This window comes from Odocoileus virginianus, chromosome 2 (genome assembly GCF_023699985.2).
Source record: "Odocoileus virginianus isolate 20LAN1187 ecotype Illinois chromosome 2, Ovbor_1.2, whole genome shotgun sequence".
Classification (NCBI taxonomy): domain Eukaryota; kingdom Metazoa; phylum Chordata; class Mammalia; order Artiodactyla; family Cervidae; genus Odocoileus; species Odocoileus virginianus.
Genome location: NC_069675.1, coordinates 13,818,258 through 13,841,452, shown reverse-complemented (window position 1 = coordinate 13,841,452; position 23,195 = coordinate 13,818,258). Strand labels below are relative to the sequence as shown.

General features: G+C 43.0%; 1 pseudogene; it reads right to left on the bottom strand.

The window, feature by feature from the left end:
- Positions 1-4,428: 4,428 nt before the first annotated feature.
- LOC110138457 (thymosin beta-4-like) lies at positions 4,429-21,734 on the bottom strand (annotated as a pseudogene).
- Positions 21,735-23,195: the final 1,461 nt, after the last annotated feature.

The window sequence follows — 23,195 nt, the reverse complement described above, 5'->3', positions numbered from 1 at the left end:
GGCACATGGTAAGGGTTAACAGCATTTTTATGAAAACTTTTATTTCTGTTATATACATAAAGGTAAAATCACAATTCTTACTGGGGTTAATGGTCAAAAGAGTTTGGAAAGTTCTGCACTGGAATGTCATGTTGGGCAGAGGTCTAGGTTCTGTTGAAAACATAGGTTTACAGATCCAATCTACGGCTGAACATCAAAGTCTTCAGTATTCTTCACTTATCTCTGACAATCTATCTTTGGATTAATCCACTGACACGCTTCCCTTTTCTTTTCTTTCCTTCTCCTCTCTAAAAATTGTGGATAATCCTGCTATCTCTCAGGCGTGCCATGGCAGGCCATGATTTAGTGTCTTTGAGGTGTGAGGTAAATAATTATTATTGTTGTTGGGAATCTTGTATTTCTCTCTCTCCCACTGTTATTACTATGGTAGTCATAGTGGAAACAACAATGATAATGCTAATATCATTATTAGCATTGATATCAATTAGCATGATTAGCAATGATAATGATAATAATAATAATTCATGGAGCCTGCTGTGGGTCAGGCCTTGGGGGCAGAAGGACTGATGAGCCCGCATAAGAAGACCTCTTATGGGGCAGTGTTCAGTGCATTCTACAGGAGGAGACCTGAGGCTGGTCACACATGTTCTTAACCCAAGGGGCTCTGGCTCTCATGACATTGAAGGAACTTTGGTTGAAGTCTTTGAGTCTGCGACGGCCTTAAGCCTTCCTTTCTCTTGGACTCAAATTCTTTATCTGTAACACGAGTGGGATTGGATTAGACCATCTCTATGGTTCTCAACAACTTTACTCCATGTGACACCCTTTACCAAAAGATGAAGTATCTCTTGCTAATTGGGAAACACATCTGGCAGCCAAGTTTTGAAGAGTAAGAGTGGAGGAGAGGCCTCTGTTCTGAGGCCTTGTCAAGACTGGGGGGAGGTGGTAGGGATGGAGGGGATAAGTGGTGAAAACAGTGGCAGTTAAAGGGCATTAAGATGACAATTGGCTTCCCTGCTAACTCAGTTGGTAAAAACTCCACCTGCAATGCAGGAGACCCCAATTCGACTCCTGGGTTAGGAAGATCCCCTGGAGAAGGGATAGGCTACCCACTCCATTATTCTTGGGCTTCCCTTGTGGCTCAGCTGGTAAAGAATCCACCTGCAATGCAGGAGACCTGGGTTCAGTCCCTGGGTTGGGAAGATCCCCTGGAGAAGAGAAAAGCTACCCACTCTGGTATTCTGGCCTGGAAAATTCCATGGATGTATGGGGTTACAAAGAGTCAGACACAACTGAGCAACTTTCACTTTCACTTTTTCATGACAACAATAGTGTCCCAAGAAGACCAGGGATAGGACAGAAGCTTTAAGAGAGAATTCAGGGAGTTACCAAGACTGACTTCATCTTCTATAAACACAGACTACTTTAGCTGCTGTAAACACCATGCAGTACAAGTTTTAAAGATATACTTGAGTTCAACAAGAAGAGTATGCAATAGATTTGACTGACCCTAGGTATGAATGTGTGTGTGTGTTGGGTGGTTCAAGTACTGGCCACATGTAAATGTCCATGAATGACTGTAAATACAACAGCAGTTTTCCTTTTGGGCTGCAAATAAATTTTACTGAGTCAGTAAAAAAAAAAAAAAAAAAAAGAAGAAGAGTATGCAAATAACCTAGATTAAGTTTCTCCTGGGGATATAAGAATGTCAGTGGACCTCACAAGGACTCTAGACATCTCAGGTCCAAGTGCATGGCAAGCACAAGCAGCTTATTCTTCTTCTGACCTTGGACCACTGTGAGTCACTGAATCCTGAAGAAATGGAAAGGTTGCCTTCAACATTTAAAAATAAGGTCTGCGTGCTTACTTGTGTCATTGCATCGCCTTAACTTAGACAGTACCGGGGAGTGACTGTGGGCTGGGAAGGGAGGTTCCCATTCAGGAAGTCAGTACGGAGGTGGGCAAAAGGGGCTGCAGGAAGGAAGGGAGGGGCTGTAATCCACTGGGCTTTGGGGCCTCCAGTTGCTGCCTGTGGCTCCTGGCCAGGAACACAAGGCGGGGAGGCAGGAGCCTTGGGTTCCAGCTAAACTATTAGCAGACTTGCAAGGTAGCCCCATCTGAGTACCAGATAGGTGGATACATTTATGCTCCCAACATGAGGTGATGTTGGTAATAATGAGACAGATAATCGGTGGGACTCTCTCTTCCCTGGTAGAAGCATGGTGAGCTGTTTAGTAAGGGGCCAGATGAGCACATTCTTACTAGAAGGACAAGAGGTGGGAAGAATGCCCTTGGCTCACCTAGGCTAGCCCAAGACAACCTCAAGCTACCCAGAGGGGAATGGTACAACCCTCTCAGGAAGGAGGCATAGGGTGCAGTCCAAACTGTGCACAGTGGTAAAAAAGCTAAGATGTATTTGATACGGAGATGTGAAGAAGGTATTACACCTCCTGGACAAACACACAAGGGTGGGATGTCTGAGTGTGGTGGGGGGAGGGTGGTGGGAAAGGGAAAGGAATGAGCTAGCAAGTATCCAAAGAGCTGCCTGGAATACAGACAGGTTGTCTGTGCAAGGAACTGTGGTGTTGGAGAAGACTCTTGAGAGTCCCTTGGACTGTAAGGAGATCCAACCAGTCCATCCTAAAGGAGATCAGTCCTGAATATTCATTGGAAGGACTGATGCTGAAGCTGAAACTTCAATACTTTGGTGACCTGAGGCGAAGAACTGATTCATCTGAAAAGACCCTGATGCTGGGAAAGATTGAAGGTGGGAGGAGAAGGGGACGACAGAGGATGAGATAGTGGATGGCATCACTGACTCAATGGACATAAGTTTGAGTAAACTCCAGGAGTTGGTGATGGACAGGGAGGCCTGGCGTGCTGCAGTCCATGGGGTTGCAAAGAGTCGGACACGACTGAGCGACAACTGAACTGAACTGAACTGAACTGAACTGAAGGGTTATATCTTTCCAGACATGACCAGAAAGGACAAGGAGGACCTGCTAGTTCTAATAGGAAAAATCCTGAAACGACTGCCCTGGCGATCTAGTGCTAAGACCCTGAGGCTCCACTGCAGGGGGCGTAGGTTCAATCCTTGGTTTGGGAACCAAGATCCTGCATGATGCATAGTGTGCCCACCCCAAAAAAAAATAATCCTGGGAAAGAACTCTAACTGTCCTAGTTTGGGCAGCCAGTAAACCTTGGTTCAGTTGCTGTCATGAGGTGGCTTAGGCACTAAGATGGACTCAGCCTCATATATGCGTACCTGATGGTCAAGACTGCAGGGTCTCTCATCAGATAAGGTGTGGGAGAGGAGTTGATGGAGAGAGTTTTTAAAAATAGCCACTAACATAAATAAACAAATTCAACACGTTGCTATCAAAAACAAGACAATGATAATATACATACCATGGCTAGTTCAATAAAGATAATTAAAGTAAGTTATCAAAAAACAGACCCAGACTTAGATAATCATGGAGAACTATAATTATTAAAATATTCTGCAAAATGCTATGCTAATATGTTTTAAAACCTTGATGAAATTCTTTTTTAGAATAAATTATCAATTTATGTTCAAGAAACTTCATGCATAGATGAGTTCTTTCGAGTCTTCTAAGAAAATAATTCTCATGATATATAAACTGTTGGATAGAAGAGAATTTTATTTTACAAAACTGGCTAGTCCTGAGACAAAAAGAGAAAGAAAGATCCCCCACCAAGCAAACAAACAAACAAACAAACAAAAAGGCCTATAGACTAGTGAATGAACATGAATGCAAAAATACTAAGGGGACTACTTCTGAATAAAATCTAGAAGTATATTATTTTGATTATTTCAGGTATTAAAGTTTTTATTTGCATATTAAAAATTGTGCATTACAGTAATTAAAATCATTTGAAAGTGAAAGTCACTCAGCTGTGTCTGACTCTTGGGATCCAATAGACTGTAGCCCACCAGTCTCGTCTGTCTATGGAATTCTCCAGGCAAGAATACTGGAGTGGATAGCCATTCCCTTCTCCAGGGGATCTTCCCAACCCGGGGATCGAACTCAGGTCTCCCGCATTGCAGGCAGATCCTTTACTTTCTGAGCCACTAGGGAAGCCCCCAAATTTGAACAACAAAATGGGACTCTGATTGAATAGCATTTTACAGCCTGAAGGAAACCCTGGGCCAGGTTTTTATTCTAGATTTCTGTCTTCCCACCCAGCTTCTTCCTTTTTACCAACTAAGTTCTTTTCCTTCCCTGCCAGGCAGACAGGCAAATGGGAGAGGCAGGCCCAGGCTTTTGTCAGTAGTTCTCCATTCTTTGATGTGAAAAGGGGCAGCATGGTCATTTAAACTTGTACCAACCTCTTTTCATCTACAGAGTTGAACAGTTAAAAGAAGTGAAATAAAGCAATGCTTGTGGCATGTACAGTGCACTTTGGTTATGACTCACCTGCTTGCTTCTCTTGTTCAATTGTTTCTTTAGAAGGCAGTGGATTTTCCTGTTGTGTTTCTGTTTCCTTCCATGTTTACTTGTCAAATTTCTCAATCTCAGTCATACCGGGTTTGTCAGATGCAGTCACTTGAGAAAGCGGAGTGAGGTCAGGGGAGTCCAGTCTGCAGTGGCTGCAGCCTGGTGTAGGAGTATATTTAAAGAATAAAAGTTGAGTTCAAGTAAGGTTTGCTAGAGGAATGCTGATATAGTTCAATATAGAAGACCTGTTAGTGTAGATTGTTCATTTAATCACACTCACAGGTTAAAGGCAGCAAAAGTGATCAAATAATTATTTCACTTAGTTCAAATATAATCAAGTTGTGCTCATGCTGAAAACACAATCATGGCTTCCTAACACATTTAATGTTAGTCCGGTATATCAGGCCTGTGTATCAGTATACAATCAGGCCTCTCTCTATAGTCTTGTCCCACCCCCTCCTACCCCCATCCCACCTCTCCTTGGTGAGCTGTGATCCAGCCCTCTGGGCCTGTTTCCTTTTTCATTTGCACCAGCTTCCATCGCATCACATTTGCAGGTGCTGTTCCTTCCACCCACAACACTCTTCCCTCTCTTTTAGGCTTAGTTAATGCCTTCTATTTTTTCAGGTCTAAGTATAGTCTTTGCTTCCTCAAGAAATCTTTCCTGGGCTTCTCTGGTGACTCGTGGTAAAGAATTCACCTGCCAGTGCAGGAGACATGGGTTCCACCCTTGATCCGGGAAACCCCACTTGCTCTGGAGCAACTTAGCCCCTGCGCCACACTATTGAGCCGGTGTTACAGAGCCTGGGAGCCACAACTATTGAAGCCCGCATGCCCTAGAGCCTGTGATCTGAAACAAGAGAGAACATTACAAGGAGAAGACTGTGCATCGCAACTAGGGAAAGAGGGAAAGGCCCGCACAGGAACAAAGACCGAGTGCAGCCAAATATACATATGTGTGTGTGTGTGTGTGCATGTATATATCTGTGTGATATATGTGTGTGTGTGCGTGTATATATCTGTGTGATATATATGTGTGTGTGCGTGTATATATCTGTGTGATATGTGTGTGTGTGCGTGTATATATCTGTGTGATATATGTGTGTGTGCATGTATATATCTGTGTGATATATGTGTGTGTGCGTGTATATATCTGTGTGATATATGTGTGTGTGCATGTATATATCTGTGTGATATATATGTGTGTGTGCTTGTATATATCTGTGTGATATATGTGTGTGTGCGTGTATGTATCTGTGTGATATGTGTGTGTGCATGTATATATCTGTGTGATATGTGTGTGTGCATGTATATATCTGTGTGATATGTGTGTGTGTGCGTGTATATATCTGTGTGATATATGTGTGTGTGTGCATGTATATATCTGTGTGATATATATGTGTGTGCGTGTATATCTCTGTGTGATATATGTGTGTGTGCGTGTATATATCTGTGTGATATGTGTGTGTGCATGTATATATCTGTGTGATATGTGTGTGTGCGCGTGTATATATCTGTGTGATATATGTGTGTGTGTGCATGTATATATCTGTGTGATATGTGTGTGTGTGCATGTATATATCTGTGTGATATATGTGTGTGTGCATGTATGTATCTGTGTGATGTGTGTGTGCATGCATGTATCTGTGTGATATATGTGTGTGTGCATGTATGTATCTATGTGATGTGTGTGTGCATATATATATCCATGTGATATATGTGTGTGTGCATACATATGTATATATGTGTATGTATATATATGTGTATCTTTCCTTACCTCTCTAAACAGTGAAATCTTTCCTACTCTTGTGCTCTTCAAGCTGTAATGTTTGAGATTCTGTTAAGACACATGTTAAGATATAGATCCTGCCTGGAGGGACTGGAGTTTCTGTTTTTCTAATAAGCTTCTATGTAAAGCCTTTACTGCTGGTACATGGACCATACACTGAGTAGTGCCTGTAACCGTTTTCTTTCTCACACCTATTGTGGTTGTACTTTTACCTTCATTATGTGATTTTTTAAAAATATATTCATTTTATTTATTTGTTTTTGGCTATGTTGGCTCTTTTGTGTTGGACTTCCCAGATGGCTCAGTGGTAAAGAATCCACCTGTGATGCAGGAGATGTGAGTTCAATCCCTGAGTCGAGAAGCTCCCCTGGGGACATGACAACCCATTCCAGTGTTGCTGCCTGGAAAATCCCATGGACAGAGGAGTCTGGTGGGCTACAGTCCATGGGGTCACAAAGAGTTCCACTGACTGAAGCAACTGTGCATGCACACAAGGGAAACATTAGGAGCATATGTGATAGATAAAGTGTTTATATAAAGGGCCCTACCAATCAAAGAAAAAGACAACTCTATAGAAAAGTGAGCAGTTCACCTTAGGAAAAAGAAATACACATGGTCAGTACACATGCTGTTCTGATTTGAATTGTAACAAAAAAGATACACTGAAGTCCCAAACCCTAGAACCTTGGATTCGACCTTATCCGGAAATAGGTCTTTCCAGAAATAACCAGTTAATGCAAGGTCATTAGGGTGGGTCCTAATTCAATAGGACTGAGCTAAGTCACTTCAGCTGTGTCTGATTCTTTGTGATCCTATGGACTGTAGCCCACCAGGATCTTCTGTCCATGGGATTCTCTAGGCAAGAATACTGGAGAGGGTTGCTGTGACCTCCTCCAGGTTATCTTTCAGACCCAGGGATTGAACCTGCGTCTCTTATGTCTCCTCATTGGCAGGTGCATCCCTTACCACTAGTGCCACCTGGGAAGCCCCAAATATGACTGGCATCCTTATAAAAGGTGAAATTTAGACACAGAGACAGACATGCACAGTGAGAGGATCACGCGAAGAGGCACAAGGAAAAGTCTCCTAAGGAAGGCTCCCAGAAGTTAGGAGAGGCCTGGAACAGATCCTCCCCTAGAAGCTTCAGAGGGAGTGGGCCCATGGCCACCAACACCTTAACTCTGGGTTTCCAGCCTCCAGAGCCCTGAAACAGTACATTTCTGTGGTTTTAACCGACCCACTTCATCATAGTTTGTTACAATAGCCCTAGGAAACCAATGTACTGTGAAATAATACTCAGTTTCACTAGATATTTAAGAAATCAAAAAAGAAAACAAAGCACTGTTCTTTATGCCACTGTTCAGCTTGTGAGGTGGCAGGATAAAATCAACTATCAGTGAAGATGAAAGGAAAAAAAGAACGTTTATACAATAATAGTGGATGTAAAGGGTACAACTTATCCATAGGGCAAGGAAGGCCATTTGGCAGTATATATAAAAACCACAAATACATGAAAACTTCTAGACCCAACAGTTCTTCTAAAAAGAAAAACCTAAGGAAATAATCAGACATGTTTGGAAAGATAAGTGAACAAGGATGTTTAGCACTTATAATATTCCATATTGAAAGAGGAGAGTGAAAAAGTTGGCTTAAAGCTTAACATTCAGAAAACTAAGATCATGGCATCTGGTCCCATCACCTCATGGGAAATAGATGGGAGACAGTGGAAACAGTGTCAGACTTTATTTTTTTGGGCTCCAAAATCACTGCAGATGGTGACTGCAGCCATGAAATTAAAAGACGCTTACTCCTTGGAAGGAAAGTTATGACCAACCTAGATAGCATATTAAAAAGAAGAGACATTACTTTGCCAACAAAGGTCTGTCTGGTCAAGGCTATGGTTTTTCCAGTGGTCATGTATGGATGTGAGAGTTGGACTGTGAAGAAACCTGAGTGCCAAAGAATTGATGCTTTTGAACTGTGGTGTTGGAGAAGACTCTTGAGAGTCCCTTGGACTGCAAGGAGATCCAACCAGTCCATCCTAAAGGAGATCAGTCCTGGGTGTTCATTGGAAGGACTGATGCTGAGGCTGAAACTCCAGTACTTTGGCCACCTCATGTGAAGAATGGCTCATTGGGAAAGACCCTGATGCTGGGAAAGATTGAGGGCAGGAGGAGAAGGGGACAACAGAGGATGAGATGGCTGGATGGCATCGCTGACTTGATGGGCTTGAGTTTGAGTAAACTCCGGGAGCTGGTGATGGACAGGGAGGCCTGGCATGCTGCGATTCATGGGGTCGCGCAGAGTCGGACACGACTGAGCGACTGAACTGAACCGAACTGAACTGAAATGTGTAAACATATAAAACTGATTAATAACTAATGAGTGTACTATGTAATGGAGTACCCTGCAGACATAAAGAATGATGCTGAGGGAGCAGTTTCTACTGATGTGGAAAAATGCATATTTGATTGATTGAGTTACTTGAGAAGTCAAGTAAGAAAATATTCTGTGCATAAAGATTTTATATTTATAAGAAGCGAACAGGTTTATATGCATAGAAGAAAGTTTGGAGGGTTACACAATAAAATGTGTTAAGGTTTGTTACCTGTGGGTGGTGAAATTATTTTCTTCTGTATGTTTACATTTTCTTCAACACATATGTCTCCCTTAGTTATATAAAAATTATTTCAAGTTAGAACATTCCACCATAATTAATGAGCAAGAGAGTTAGGGCTCTTAGGGTTGCAAATAGTTGGACACGACTGAGTGACTGAACTGAACTGAACTGAGAATTAGGACTGATTTTCTCATGTAATATTGCAACTCACCCAACAGTAACACTTTCCCTTTAATTTTAATTTTTAATCAGAGGATAATTACTTTGCAATATTGTGATGGTTTCCGCCATACATCAACATGATTCAGCCATAGGTATACGTATCTTCCTTCCCTCTTGAATCCCCACTCCTACCTCCCCATCCCACCCCTCTAGGTTGTCACAGATCTCCAGCTTTGAGTTCCTTGCATTATACAGCAAACTTCCATTGGCTATTTATTTTATATATGGTAACATATATGTTTCAATGCTATTGTCTCAAATCGTTCCCCTCCTCCTCCCCCAACTGTGTCCAGAAGCCTGTTCTTTTTGTCTGTGTCTCCTTTGCTGCCTTGCATGTAGGATCATCAGGACTACCTTTCTAGGTTCATATCTATGCGTTAATATATGATATTTGTCTTTCTCTTTCTGATTTACTTCACTCTGTATAATACACTCTAGGTTCATCCACCTCATTAGAACCGACTCAAATGTATTCCTTTTAATAGCTGAGTAATATTCCATATCAGCAATACTTTATTTTTTTTTTCTTTCTTTTTTTTTTTTTAATTTTTATTAGTTGGAGGCTAATTACTTTACATCATTACAGCAGTTTTTGTTATACATTGATATGAATTAGCCATGGATTTACATGTATTCCCCATCCCAGTCCCCCCTCCCACCTCCCTCTCCACCCGATCCCTCTGGGTCTTCCCAGTGCACCTCAATACTTTAAAATTATTATTATTTTTTTCTATCAGGCACCTTCCCCACAAAACCTTAAGGCCACATCACTGCTCAGATGTCCACTGCTAGGTGGACAAAAAGGCATCCTGAGAAAGCTCTGGCCCCCAACAGAGAACTGCGCTGTGGATTGTGTTTCCATCTCGATTTCATCTGTAGTCACAGCCCTGCCCAGATTGCCTTAATGACAGGCTCTCCTCACTTGGTTTTCTGAGGGATGTGTATCTTAGAAGTGGGAAGATACACAGAATGCTGTTCTAATTCTAGAGGACATGGCCCAGCCTCGCTCAGCATCTCCTTGCCAGGGACCTGCCTTAAGTCACTCTGTCTTTGTACCAACAATCTGATTACTGTAATGAGATTTTTTTTTCTTCTTCATACCTCCTTCAACTCAAAGAAAACACCCTCCTACTCAGTGTCTTCTTCTGTTCTGCTCGTATGAATCACTTTAAGGGTTAACTGAATTATCTCTTCTCTGTCTGTAGCTTTGGGAAAGCAGATATGTGCACGTGTGCTGGAGAACAGAGGATAGGTGGGCACACTGGAGCTTCAATTTCTGTTCTGATGGGCTGCTGGAGAATGCAAAATGCTTCTGTTAGAAGCGGCATCCTGGTAGTATTTAATCATGAGGATCTGCAGTTAATCTCTCCATATATATGTATGTACCCACACATAGGCTATACAAGATGTTCTATAATTATTAGCTGTTTTATTATCAGGGATGATTTTGACTGGCTTTTTGCTTTGATTCTTCTGAACACAGTGAAGTGGAACAGAAAAGATTAAGGACAGACATTGGAATAGCTTTTGCTCTTCAAGAGAGATTTGTGACCAGAGCTTAAGCCTCCTAATCAATGGAGCAAGTCCTGCCTTGTATTCTTTGTTGCTTACAGACCACTGGAGGGAGAAGTGACTCCTGGTAGGTGCCAGGCACATCAATAACCACTTTGGTTCCTAAGTGCAATATTGCCTGACCTCACCATGTGACTTTTAGGACCACAAAACATATTTGATGAAATTTGTTGTTGTTCAGTTGGAAAGTTGTGTCTGACTCTTTGTGACCCCATGGACTGCAGCACGCCAGGTTTCCCTGTCCCTCTCTATCTCCTGGAGTTTGCTCAAATTCATGTCCACTGAGTCGGTGATGCCATCTAACCATCTCATCCTCTGTCGTCCCCTCCTCCTCTTGCCCTCAGTCCTTCCCAGCATCAGAGCCTTTTCCATTGAGTCAGCTTTTCACATCAGGTGGCTGAAGGATTGGAGCTTCAGCTTCAGCATCAGCCCTAAAGAATCAGTTAATAAAGAAATAAGTTAATAAAGAAATTTCCCTCAAATTTACAAGTTTTATAACAATTTGAGGTATACTGTCACATTTGCAGCATTTTTTTGAAGGCAGAAACAGGTGAAGTTGTGTTTTTCTTTCTACTTCTCAGTATTTTGCCAAATTTTCTTTAAGAACAATGCCTAACTTTTATAAATGTGAACATCATGAAACTTGAAACTCGGGATCATAACCATCTATTCAAGTCCAAACAGTCCATCCAATGTTTCTCCAACTGGGGAACCGCTGAGGGCCTCAGTGTATTCTCAGAGTTTGTGCATCCAGTGCAAGTTTTTAATATTTTCATTTTATTGATACTCTTAGAGTAAATAATATAAATATATGAAATATTTAAACATATTTATATAAAATATAAAGTAAAATTTTATACTATTCAGCTGACCAAACTGTGAATAGATTCTTCCATATAACTTCAGGTTTCATGTTTTCATGTTTGCATCTTTGATTACCATCACATTGGCACTAAAGTGATTCCCCAGAGTGATAATTTTTAAAATTTATAAATTGAAGTATTGGGACTCCCCTGGTGGTACAGTGGTTAAGACTCCACACTCCCAATGCAGGAGGTCCCTGTTCGATCCTTGGTCAGGGAACTAGATCCCACATGCTGCAACTAAGACTTGGTATATCCAAATAAATACTTGAAAAGAAGAAATGGAAGTATTTTCTCTGATCATAGCCTTGAATAGGCCAGTGGGAAAATCTTCAAAATCAGTCTCAGGCCTGGAACTTTCCTCAAAAGAAGTCTATGCTTTTCTCCAATTTGAACATAACTGCCCTCGGTTGTTCTGCCCAAGCCCACTCCCTCTGCTGGGGACTCCCCTTTCCTGTGCTCACCTTGATGCCTCTCAGCCGTCCCCTGCGTCCCAGGCTTCTCTCAATGTGCCCCCCTAACTAATTCACAGCTGGAATCCTAATGAACACCTGACTCAGTTGTGGGTTTTGCTGTGGGTGAGTGAGGGCCTTGGGACAGATCTGTGGGTTCAGGACGAACAGAGGGGCCAGAGCCTCTCCCAAGCAAGATTATGGTCTTCATGTGTATCTCAGGTCTCAGCAGCAGGGGTCACTGCATGAAAGGTTCTAACCATGTGGCAGCTTTTCAACCAGCCTCCTGGTGTGAGTAACAAGGGAAATAAGCAGCTTAGCACCAGCTGTTTATCCCATGAGGTCTGTTTAACTATGTGCACAGGGGAGCTGAATGGATTTGACTTTATTGTGGCTTCTGCTGGCATCATCACCCACTCCCCAAGTTTTGCTGAGACTAAGGACACAGATTAGACCCACCCAATTAGACTGCAAGTTATTTATAAACTCACTCAATTGTTATGCATAGTAAGAATAAAATCTCAAAATAAGGCCCAAAGATAAGATCTCTGTTTTAAATATTTAACATGTTGCAAGTTCCAGCAATAGCTCCAGCTCTTCTCACCCTCCCCATGACTCCAAGTAGCCTACCAGTCCGTGTGGGCCCCAGAGCGTCCTCAAGGTCAGAGATGTGATCATATACTTAGCATGCCTATGAATCTTCTCCAAATCTTTTTTCCTCTTGAGATTGTGAAGCAAAACCTTTACCATCCTGGTCAGGTCATTTACTCTTCTGGGACTCAGTTAATCCAACTGAAAATGGTGTTGGATCCATGTTTCTAAATTTTTCTTCTATGAGGTGATTCTGAAATCCTAAAACCAACCAAACTCTTAAAATAATACAGATGGTATTTTTTTTCTTAAACATATTTAAAAACATGTAATAAAATAGGAACACACACATATGGTAATGATTACTATGTAAAAAACTATCTTTAAGGGATGGTGAGCCCGGCCTAGGCACACAAGGTGGAGATGTGCTGCACAGATGAGCAGTGATTATGATGGTGGTGGTGGGGTCCAGACCATCGTCCATGTGATGATCACTGCTCCATCTGAGGCTTTTTGTCCTATAATTATTGTACAATTTTATCATGGTTTGTGCTTTTTGTTCTTCATGCAATAAAAATAGTTGTGTTTTTCTCAGTATTTTCACTCCCACATATGAATATACTTGGGATCATTTTGTGTAGCATTTAACTCCCCTGTGAGACTGTTTTGGCTGGTTAGTTGAATCCAAGCGATTCCACTCACATTCTTTCAACAGATGATGATTTAAAAAAAAATTACTTGTCAAATTTCTTTAAGAAAGCACACTGGTTGTAAGATCTGTTTATTTCCTTTTGGATCAGGGAATCTATATTTATGTGGATATAACTCAGGGAATGGAAGAAGAAAAAAAGTTCAGCGACCCCATTCAGTAGGAACTTAGGGATCTACCACTCAAAGCAAAGTGTGTGCGTGTGTGTGTGCACCTGGGTGCCCAGTGTGTGCAAAGGAAAAAAACTCAGGAACAGGAAGACTTGGGGTACCTGGAACGGACAGGGACTACTCCCAGAGCTTGTCAGGAAACACCTTGCTGAAGGGACTGCTTCCAAGGCCCCCTGGACTCAGACAGAGAGACAGACACAGGCACACACACAAACAGAAACATGCTCAGAGACACACACACTCAGACACAGATGGGACTAGAGAGACACATGCAGACATTCTTTATGAGAAGGTTTTAGTCAGGTGCAGGCATGAGAGGAGACGGAGGAGGGGCCTAGGAAAGCAAAGTTTATTGCACTCATGAGTCCTAGAGACACGGGCTGTCATGCAGGCCACAGGGAGAGAGACACCAGGATTGTGAGGAGGCAGGAGTGAGCAGAGCCCTTAATCCATGGGTTTTCTTGGGGCTTCCATGGAAACAGCAAGGCTAGGCGGGGTGAGCATTTTAGGACTGGTCAGTTTGAACAGTTTCAATGGGCTTTAGCATTGGTTCCAAGTCACTGGCACAGGCTGGGCACCCCTATCAATCATAAGACCTGGTCATCCAGAAGTGAGCTCCAGCAGACCCTTTGCTGTTTATCAGTCCAAATCTGTACTTACTGAGTGTGTGTGTGGCGGGGGGGGGGTGGTGGTGGTGGACGATTTTTGGGGTACCTGGCCCAGATGATTAAGGCATAAGAATATTGCCTCCAGGTCACATAAAGGAGATGTGACCTGGCTCTGGAATATTTAGTTTGCATCCTGGCTGGATCCTTTGCTATCCTCAGATATGCAGATGACACTACCATTATGGCAGAAAACGAAGAGGAACTAAAGAGCCTCTTGATGAAGGTGAAAGAGGAGAGTGAAAAAGCTGGCTTGAAACTCAACATTCAAACAACTAAGGTCATGGTGTCCAATCCCATCACTTCATGGCAAATAAATAGAGAAACAATGGAAACAGTGACAGACTACTTTTCTTGGGCTCCAAAATCACCGTGGACTGTGATTGCAACCATGAAATGAAAAGACACTTGCTTCTTGGAAGAAAAGCTATGGAAAACCTAGACAGTGTATGACAAAGCAAAGACATTAGTTTGCCAACAAAGGTCCATCTAGTTAAAGCTATGGTTTTTCCAGTAGTATGTACGGAGGTGAAAGCTGGACCTGAAGAAGGCTGAGCATCAAAAAATTGATGCTTTCAAACTGTCGTGCTGGAGAAGGCTCTTGAGAGTCCCTTGGATAGCAAGGAGATAAAACCAGTCAATCCTAAAGGAAATCAGTCCTTAATATTCATTGGAAGGATTGATGCTGAAGCTAAAGCTCCGTACTTTGGCCACCTGATGTGAAGAGCCAGCTCCTTTGAAAAGAACCTGATGCTGGAAAGGATTGAGGGCAGGAGGAAAAGGGGACAACAGAGGATGAGATGGTTGGATGGCATCATGGACTCAATGGACATGACTTGAGCAAACTCAGGGAGACGGTGAAGGACAGGGACGCCTGGTGGCTGCAGCCGACGGGGTCAGAGTCAGACACAACTTTGAGGCTGAACAACAAAGGGAGGGGCCGCCTCTTAAGCAGGAAAGGTTTTTAAGGTGTTGAAATATAATAACATACAGAAAATGGTATAGTTTAATAGATGCATGTAAAACAGACATGCCCTCAGACACAGAAACACACAAAGCTACACAGTACTCTTCATCAATGCAATCTCTTTTCAGAAATGTGGAGGTGCTCCAGCCATGCCCTCTCTTTAAAGGTGTCCTGGATGAAGTTTCTTGATAATTGGGGCTATTTCCAGTTACATCCGTGGTGCAATGAAACCACTCAGTGTTCTGACCAGCTAAAGGCCTTTGCATGATAGAGTTAGCCTTCACTTTCTAGGGGAGTTTGAATCCCAAATTTGAAGTCCTTTCTGAGACTCAGTAGATATCAAACTTTGGTCTTCTGATGGTTCTCTGGGAAGCTAGGCCTTGGGCTTCATGCCTCTGATACTGAAGGGTTGAAGAGAGATCTAGGGATCTTACATTTTTATGAGCCCTCAAGTAATTCTGATGCAGGAGTTTCATGGAAAAATATGCCATCAAACTGTCTCAGAAATTTCATTAATACAACAGAGTATTTACTAAGGAAATCAAGGTACTGAGTGTTACGGTATAAATAAAGGACCACCTAGAATGCCTCTTTCCTAGTAATCACCTTCTTTATTATTCTTATATAAGCAGAAGGCACTTCTAATCTTCTTTCTAGTCTAGATGATAAAGCCAAATGGGCCCATCTATAACATATTGCCAAGGTACTAGATCTCCCGGCTTCCTGGACTCATAGCAATGATATTGGCCTCAGAAGGCGTTGGTGACTTCTGGAATTGCAATAATAGTCTAGCTTCTCAAAACTTAAAAAGTTATATTATTCAAGGAGCAAATACATTTAATTTCTTGATCTAGTGTAACATACACAAACACACACATTTTATTGAAAAAGTTTCTCGACAGTTTTCATACCCTTATTAATTTATATTCCATTTCATTCTGTTCTACTTAGTTTAAAAAAAAATACTGGTCATGCTATAGTAGATTGAATTCATGACCCACTATTCTAATTATCTATTACTGCATAACACATTACCCTAAACACTGTGTCTAAAAATAGCAGAAATCATTTTATTATATCCCAAGTGTTCTGTGGGGCAGGAATTTGGGAAGGGCTCAGAACGGCTGCTGTTAAGTCTGTAAGTGGTTGTTAGTGGCTGGGGCTGGCATGGTGTGGGCCTGAATCACTGTTTCTCTGTAGTCTGTCCATGTGGTCTGTCTACATGGGCTAGTTTGTGCTTCCTCACAGCATGGTAGCCTGAGAGTACTTGAATTGGTTACACGTGGCTAAGGGCTCTAAAGCTGAAAATAAGAAAAACGGTAGCCTAGCCTTGAAAGTCATCTAGCATGACTTCCTCCATAATCGCAAGCTCACGCCAATAGAAGAATATATAACATAAATGCAACCTTTTAAAAAAATATTTATTTATGCATCGGGTCTTAGTTGCAGTGCAAGTTCTCAGTAATTGCAGTCTGCTTAGTTACCACGCCGCATGTGGGGTTTTAGTTCCCTGACCAGGGATAAAACCTGCATCCCTTGAATTGGAGAGCAGATTCTTAACTACTGGACCACCAGGGAAGTCCCTAAATCCATCAAGATGGACTTTAGTGTTGGGTGGAGTGCCATATTGTAGGCAGAGCAGTTGAGATGGGAGACAACTACCATCTGTGGAAAATGCAATCTGCCACACCCTCCTAGAGGGCACGATTGCAGTTTGGACAATTGTCCGCTAGAGGGCACTCTTGTGATGTGACATTGGCTCCATTTCACTATGAGAAATGGGGTGGAGTGATGGGTGGGGTGATAGAAAAAGGAATTTGGGTGTTGGCTAAGGTGGAGCAGCTCATCCTTTCTGAATTGGTCATTCTTTCTGTTGCATAGAGCATGTGCAGGGATGTGTGTATGTGTGTGTGTGGTCATGTGGATATCGTAGGACGAGAAGGGCTGGTGACAAACTTTAGGGCTTTATGCCTGTGTGAGCTCCCCAATCCCCACCCCTTTGCCTAGCAGAAGGCCTCATACAGGGGTCTGCTGTGACAGCTAGGCATAAAGTGCCTGTGGGTCACCAGGCAGAAGTGAGTTTTCCCAAGCTTTGGGAAAGGAGAGTGCCACCCGTACCACCTCCATGGAACCTGCAATTCCCAGTAAACTGTGGCTGGCTCCATGCCTGCAGTGCTCAGAGACTTGAATGGTGGTTATCTGGAAGAATATTGAAGATGAGTTAGTAAGTGAGCCTGTCCAGGAAGTGTGTATACAATGAGCAGAGACTAAGAAAGTGATCTATAGCCCGATGGAGGAGGAAAACCTGGTGAGAATGGTGGCAGGGGCTGGGATAGAGTTTTCAGGAAGACAGAGTGGGCCTGAGGGTCAAGTATGGCAGCAAAATCAAGACTGAAGACACCAGCAGATTTGGCAACATGGAGGTTGTTGGTGACTTTTATGATGACGTTTGGGGAAGCCAGCTGGGCAGGGTGTTACAGGAGTTTAGTAGTGATGGGAGGAAGGAGTGAAAGGGTGGAAACTGGAGAGGGGGACAGGTCCAAGAACTGTCTTTAAAAATCCTGGCCACGACTAAACATGTGTATAGGGAAGGGAAGGAAAGGAGACAGGGGAAGGGAAACCAGACTAAAGAGGAGTAACTGATACATCCTGGTCCAGAGCGGAGTGGAGTCTAACACCCAGGCGGAGTGATGAGGCTTGGAAGGCGGCCATTTTTTCTAAGAGAAAGGAACGTGAAACAAAGAAGAGTTGAGGTTTAGGGAGAAGGGGTGATGGGCTGAGCTAGTTCAAGCTGCCTCTGCTTCCAGAATGAGAAGTGAGAAGGGGTAAATGGCTTGAGAAGAATTCATCAGCCCTTTGGGGAGGAATGAAAAGTCTGTTTAGTTTCAGCTCACACATATTTAGGACCTATTCTGCATAAAGTGTTTTCAATGAAATTACTTTATTCTTTTCCAACAGTGTGTGAAATAGGAAGTATCCCTATTCGCAGGCTCTAACCTCTTACTTGGTGAATTTCTTGCTTCATCTAAGTATGAAAGGAGTATGGCCGTGAGGAAAAGAGAGGTGTGTTGGTTCCAGGTCAGTCCTGGAGCTCAGAGAACAAACCATAGTCTTAAGTCATTTTGTAGTGTCCTCTTTCCTTGATTTTCTTCCTTTTTTTTTCCTCCTCTCTCCTCCTCAGGTTGCTTTCAGGAACTTCAAATTCTTCTCTCCGTGTCTGAAGACCAGTTTAGGTGCTAAGGACATCCTTTTTAATAAAATAAACAACAACTGTGGAGTAGTCTGTAGCTTTTACTATATATTTACATGTGGGGTGTATGCATGTGTGTGGGTGTCTGTGGTGGGGGTGGATTTTGGTGGCCTCTCTTATCTGATCCAGGAGCACCAAGCTTAGACCCAGCTCAGCTCTTCCTTGCCTTCCTCAGGACAGCAGCTGGAACCGAAGAATACCAGCCTGCAGACATCCCTGCCTGTAAGGAATACCTAACCAACCCTAGGGCCAAAGGATAGGGACAAGAAGTAGAGGACTGCTTAGTGATTTGTGCTTTGCTCACCTCAATCAATGGGCTTCTACTTTAGGAGCAGAGAGCTAAATGCTTAATGGGACTGTCTGGGCCGTAGGCTGGCAGTGGCTGCCTCTCTCTATTGAAGGCCATGATCTTGGACCGTTCTTTTTCGTATCTGTGGGTCTCTTTGGGTTACAGTGACCATTCCCCCCCATTCTCCTCCAGTTCTAGAGATAGTAAGAGCTCCCCATGATTGCTTCACAGGATACAATGCAGGACTGTTGCTTTCCCTTAAGCCTGTCCATATCGCTGTAACTCAACACTTTATCTCAGTCAGTTCAGTTCAGTCGCTCAGTACTGTCAGACTCTGCGACCCCATGGACTGCAGCACACCAGACTTCCCTGTTTATCACCAACTCCCAGAGCTTGCTCAAACTCATGTCCATTGAGTCGATGATGCCATCCAACCATCTCATCCTTTGTTGTCCCCTTTTTTTCCTGCCTTCAATCTTTCCCAGCATCAGGGTCTTTCCCAATGAGTCAGTACTTTGCATCAGTTGGCCAAAGTATTGGAGTTTCAGCTTTAGCATCAGTCCATCCAATGAATGTTCAGGGCTGATCTCCTTTAGGATGGACTGGTTGGATCTCCTTGCAGTCCAAGGGACTCCCAAGTGTCTTCTCCAACACCAAAGTTCAGAAACATCAATTCTTTGATGCTCAACTTTCTTTACAGTCCAGCTCTCACATCCATACATGACTACTGGAAAAACCATAGCTTTGACTATACAGACCTTTGTCAGCAAAGTAATGTCTCTGCTTTTTAATATGCTGTCTAGGTTTGTCATAGCTTTTCTTCCAAGGAGCAAGCGTCTTTTAACTTCATGGTTTCAGTCACCAACTGCAATGATTTTGGAGCCCAAGAAAATAAAGACTCTTGATCTCATTCTCCTCAATTAACTCACTGCTGGGTGTGCCCTTTCTTTGCAACCTGCTCTTTCTCGAGTCTTTTGTGCCCTGGTAGTAGTTTTATGAAAGTCTTGCCCAGCTTTAGGAGTCCCAGTGGGTCTTTCAGATGTTGCTTCCCTGAGGCCCTTCCCTGGGGAACTTGGGGTTGTGAGGTTAGAAGAATGAGGCTTTGTAAGCAATCATGCAGCCCCCTCATTCTCCCTCCCTCGCCTCCATTTCCCCCACAGGCCCTAAAACCCTCGAGAAGCCCAAGGTATGCTCTGGAATGAACAGATGATGACTAGGTCTTCTAGTCTGTTCAGAGGGCTCAAGCCCCTTTAGAACAGGAATCAGAATAGGATAATGCCTGGGACCTGGCCTTTTGTTACCAAGACTGTCTCCCCAGAACCAAACCCCGGCCCCTCTCTTGAATAGAAAACAATTACTCTTACCTAAGTTTCAAGAGGAAGCTGCAAATAGAAAAAAGAACAAAAACTGCTTAGAACCAACTAGGCCCAAAATAGCAGAAGACTTGACTTCCAACAGACCTTGAACCTCACTACACACTCATTATAACATTTTAACATGCTAAATGACAGACCCACCACTGCCACGACAGTTGATAATTGCCATGACAACAACCGGAAAAGCCTACACCAACACTGAGAAGAAGAGGTGCATCAGTTCTGGATTGAAACCACACCCCTGTTATCAGATCACATGAGTATTCATTCCTCCCACCCTTTGCAATTCTAACCCCTTTACCTCAATCCTTCTATGTATTTGGTGTCTCCACCTAAACTGGGTTGAGAAGTTGATTTGTGAACTAGGTGCCCGCTTCTCCATGCTTTGGCCATTGAATAAAGCTTGTATTGTTCCGGTCTCAGCACGGGTTTTGTTATTGGCTATGAATCTGACTGGGAAAAGAACTTCCTGGGCTGGGACAAGAGGTCTTGGCCCAGGCTAGGACCCAGGCATGGGTCTGGTTGACCAATTCAGTAACAACTTTATCCACCGCCTCCATTCCCCTTCTCTTTCCTCTTAGTGGAGGTTCTAGACTTCTCATACCACAGGGTGTGTAGGGGCAGTGAGGTCTGGTTGGAAGAAGGTTGAGAAGACTTAGGTTCACCTTTCCTTGAAACTGCGACTGCAGGGTTTTGCTGGAGACACTGCAATTTATGAGGAGGCTGGCAGAGAGCATAGTGAGAATGGGGTGTTGATGAGATTTTAGAGGAAAGGTTTGAGCCTGTTCACTCACTCCTTAGCCCTACCACTGGCTCCCCTTTTGCAAGAAACTGGTGATGCCAGCTCCCAAATAAAAAATTATAAATGTAATGTAATTTAAGTTGTAGGAGATCAAATCTTGCCATTCCAAAAGGTCAAAAGGTCTCTTTTGCATGCAGATTATTTCGAGCTGGAAACAATCAAGGCCCAAAAGACTCACGAAAAAGCTTTGACCTTCTCCCTAACTGTCTAAAAGAATGCAAACAGAGAATATATTCCAAGAAAGAAGTTATCACCATAGAGAACTATAGTATGAATTAGGTGTACAGATGGGGAAATGCAGGAGACACAAGAGATATGGGTTTGATCCCTGGGTTGGGAAGATCCCTTGCAGAAGGAAATGGCAACCTACTCCACTATGCTTGCCTAGGTAATGCCATGGACAGAGGAGCCTGGTGGTCTACAGTCCATGGAGGGGCAAAGAATCAGACACAACTAAGCACATATGTACACATGGATAGGGAGGAACCTAGCAAAGTCTCTTTGTGAAAATTCCTCTCTGTGTCCCACTGTCTCTGCACGGCCCAGCAAACATTTATTTACCAATCATTTGCTTTTCCATCTCTATGTCAGTGGCCTTCCTCCCCTTTGAAGTCCCAAATTACTAGCCTCAGTGTTCTCTTTTGTCTTTAGCTGAAGGGAGCATTTAAACTAAACTTTCAGCCATTTTGGCTTGTTACTTGGTTTTTCTGGGCCTCTTCCATGTGTACGTGTTATTAAACTTTTGTGTGGTTTCCTCCTATTAATCTGCCTCTTGTCAATTTAATTCTTAGACCAGCCAGAATAACCTAGGGAGTAAAGGAAAATGTCTTCCTTCCTGACATGGTGAAACTTTGAGAAGGATTTTCATGGAATTTTTAACAAAACTAATATTAAAGGTGTCAACTACAAACTGACACTTACTGTAGGCACTCGCCATCTACCTCTACAAGGATTAAATCATGTGCTTCTGCAGCTGCTTATTTTTAATGCCCCTTGAAAGGCATTCAGGGTGAAGAGCAGAAATGAGACACTCTGTGCTTGAGGCCAGAGGTGGGATGGGGGGTGGGAGTGGGGTGGAGAAGGTGGATGTGGGTAGGGGTCAGGGAGGAGAAGGGAACTGACAAAACAGGTCTTCTGATAGATATTTTCAGGAGTTGATTTTTTTTTAACTTTTTATTTCAGAAATATTAAGATTATGGTACACAGAATTGCTTATAAGCATCTTGGTGAGTCCTCTTGTGGTTTGGAAATCAGGATTATTCCATAACAGAACAGTTGCTGGATAGTCCACTCAAAGAGCCCTGTTTTGGTTTTGTTGGATTTATCTATTTATTTTTTGACTGTTGTGGGTCTCCGTTGCTGTGCGCGGGCTTTCTCCAGTTGTGGCTTCTCATTGTGGTGGCTTCTCCTGTTGCCCTTCTAGGCGAGTGGGCTTCAGTAGTTGTGACACATGGTGTATGGGCTTGGGTTTAGTTGCCTGCAGCATGTGGGGTCCTCCCAGACCAGAGATTGAACTGGTGTCCCCTGCATTGCAAGGTGAATTTTTCCTCATTGGACCACCAGGGGTGTCCCTAGGAGCTGATTTTTTTTTTTAATTTAGTTATTTTTTTATGGCTGTGCTAGGCCATGGTTGCTTTGTGAGGGCTTTCTCTGGCTGCAGTGAGCAGGGACTTAACTCTTTGTTGCCGAGCACAAGCTTCTCATCGTGGTGGCTTCTCTTGTTGCAGACTCTAGGCCCAGAGGCTTCAGTACTTGTGATACACAGGCTTAGTATCTGCAGCTCCCAGGCTCTAGAACCTGATATGGGCTTAATTGCTCTGCAGCACGTGGAATCTTCCCAGACCAGGGATTGAATCCATGCCTCCTTCTTTGGTAGGCAGATTCTTATCCTCTGCACCACCAGGGAAATCCCAGGAGCTGATTTTATGAGTCCAGTTCTTGTTTGTATCTCCTCAAACCACTGAAATCCCTCATAGTGTTGACTGCTCCTCATGACCAGCAGAAACCTGCCTAAAAAAAATATGCTTGATTGCCTATATCTCCCCTTCACCAAAATCTCATATATACTGACCTCCCCACAACTACCTCTTTGGAGCAGTTTCTCAGAGTTATCTGAAATGCAGTCCTAATTTTGCCCCAAATAAATTTAACTTGCAATTCTTATGCTGTGCTTTTTTTTTTTTTTTTTTTGTCAACACAAAAAGGGCAAAGGATCAAGAAGAGCTAAGACAATTTGGAAGAATGTGGTGAGAGTATTTTCCTTTAAGTTACTAAGACATCATAAAACTGTAGATGTTACAACTGAATTCTGCAGAGGGATGAATTTCTGAGGTCTCCATTTGTATATGGGAACTTGAATTTAATGGCAGAGGCACTATGGATTATAGGGAAAGGTCAA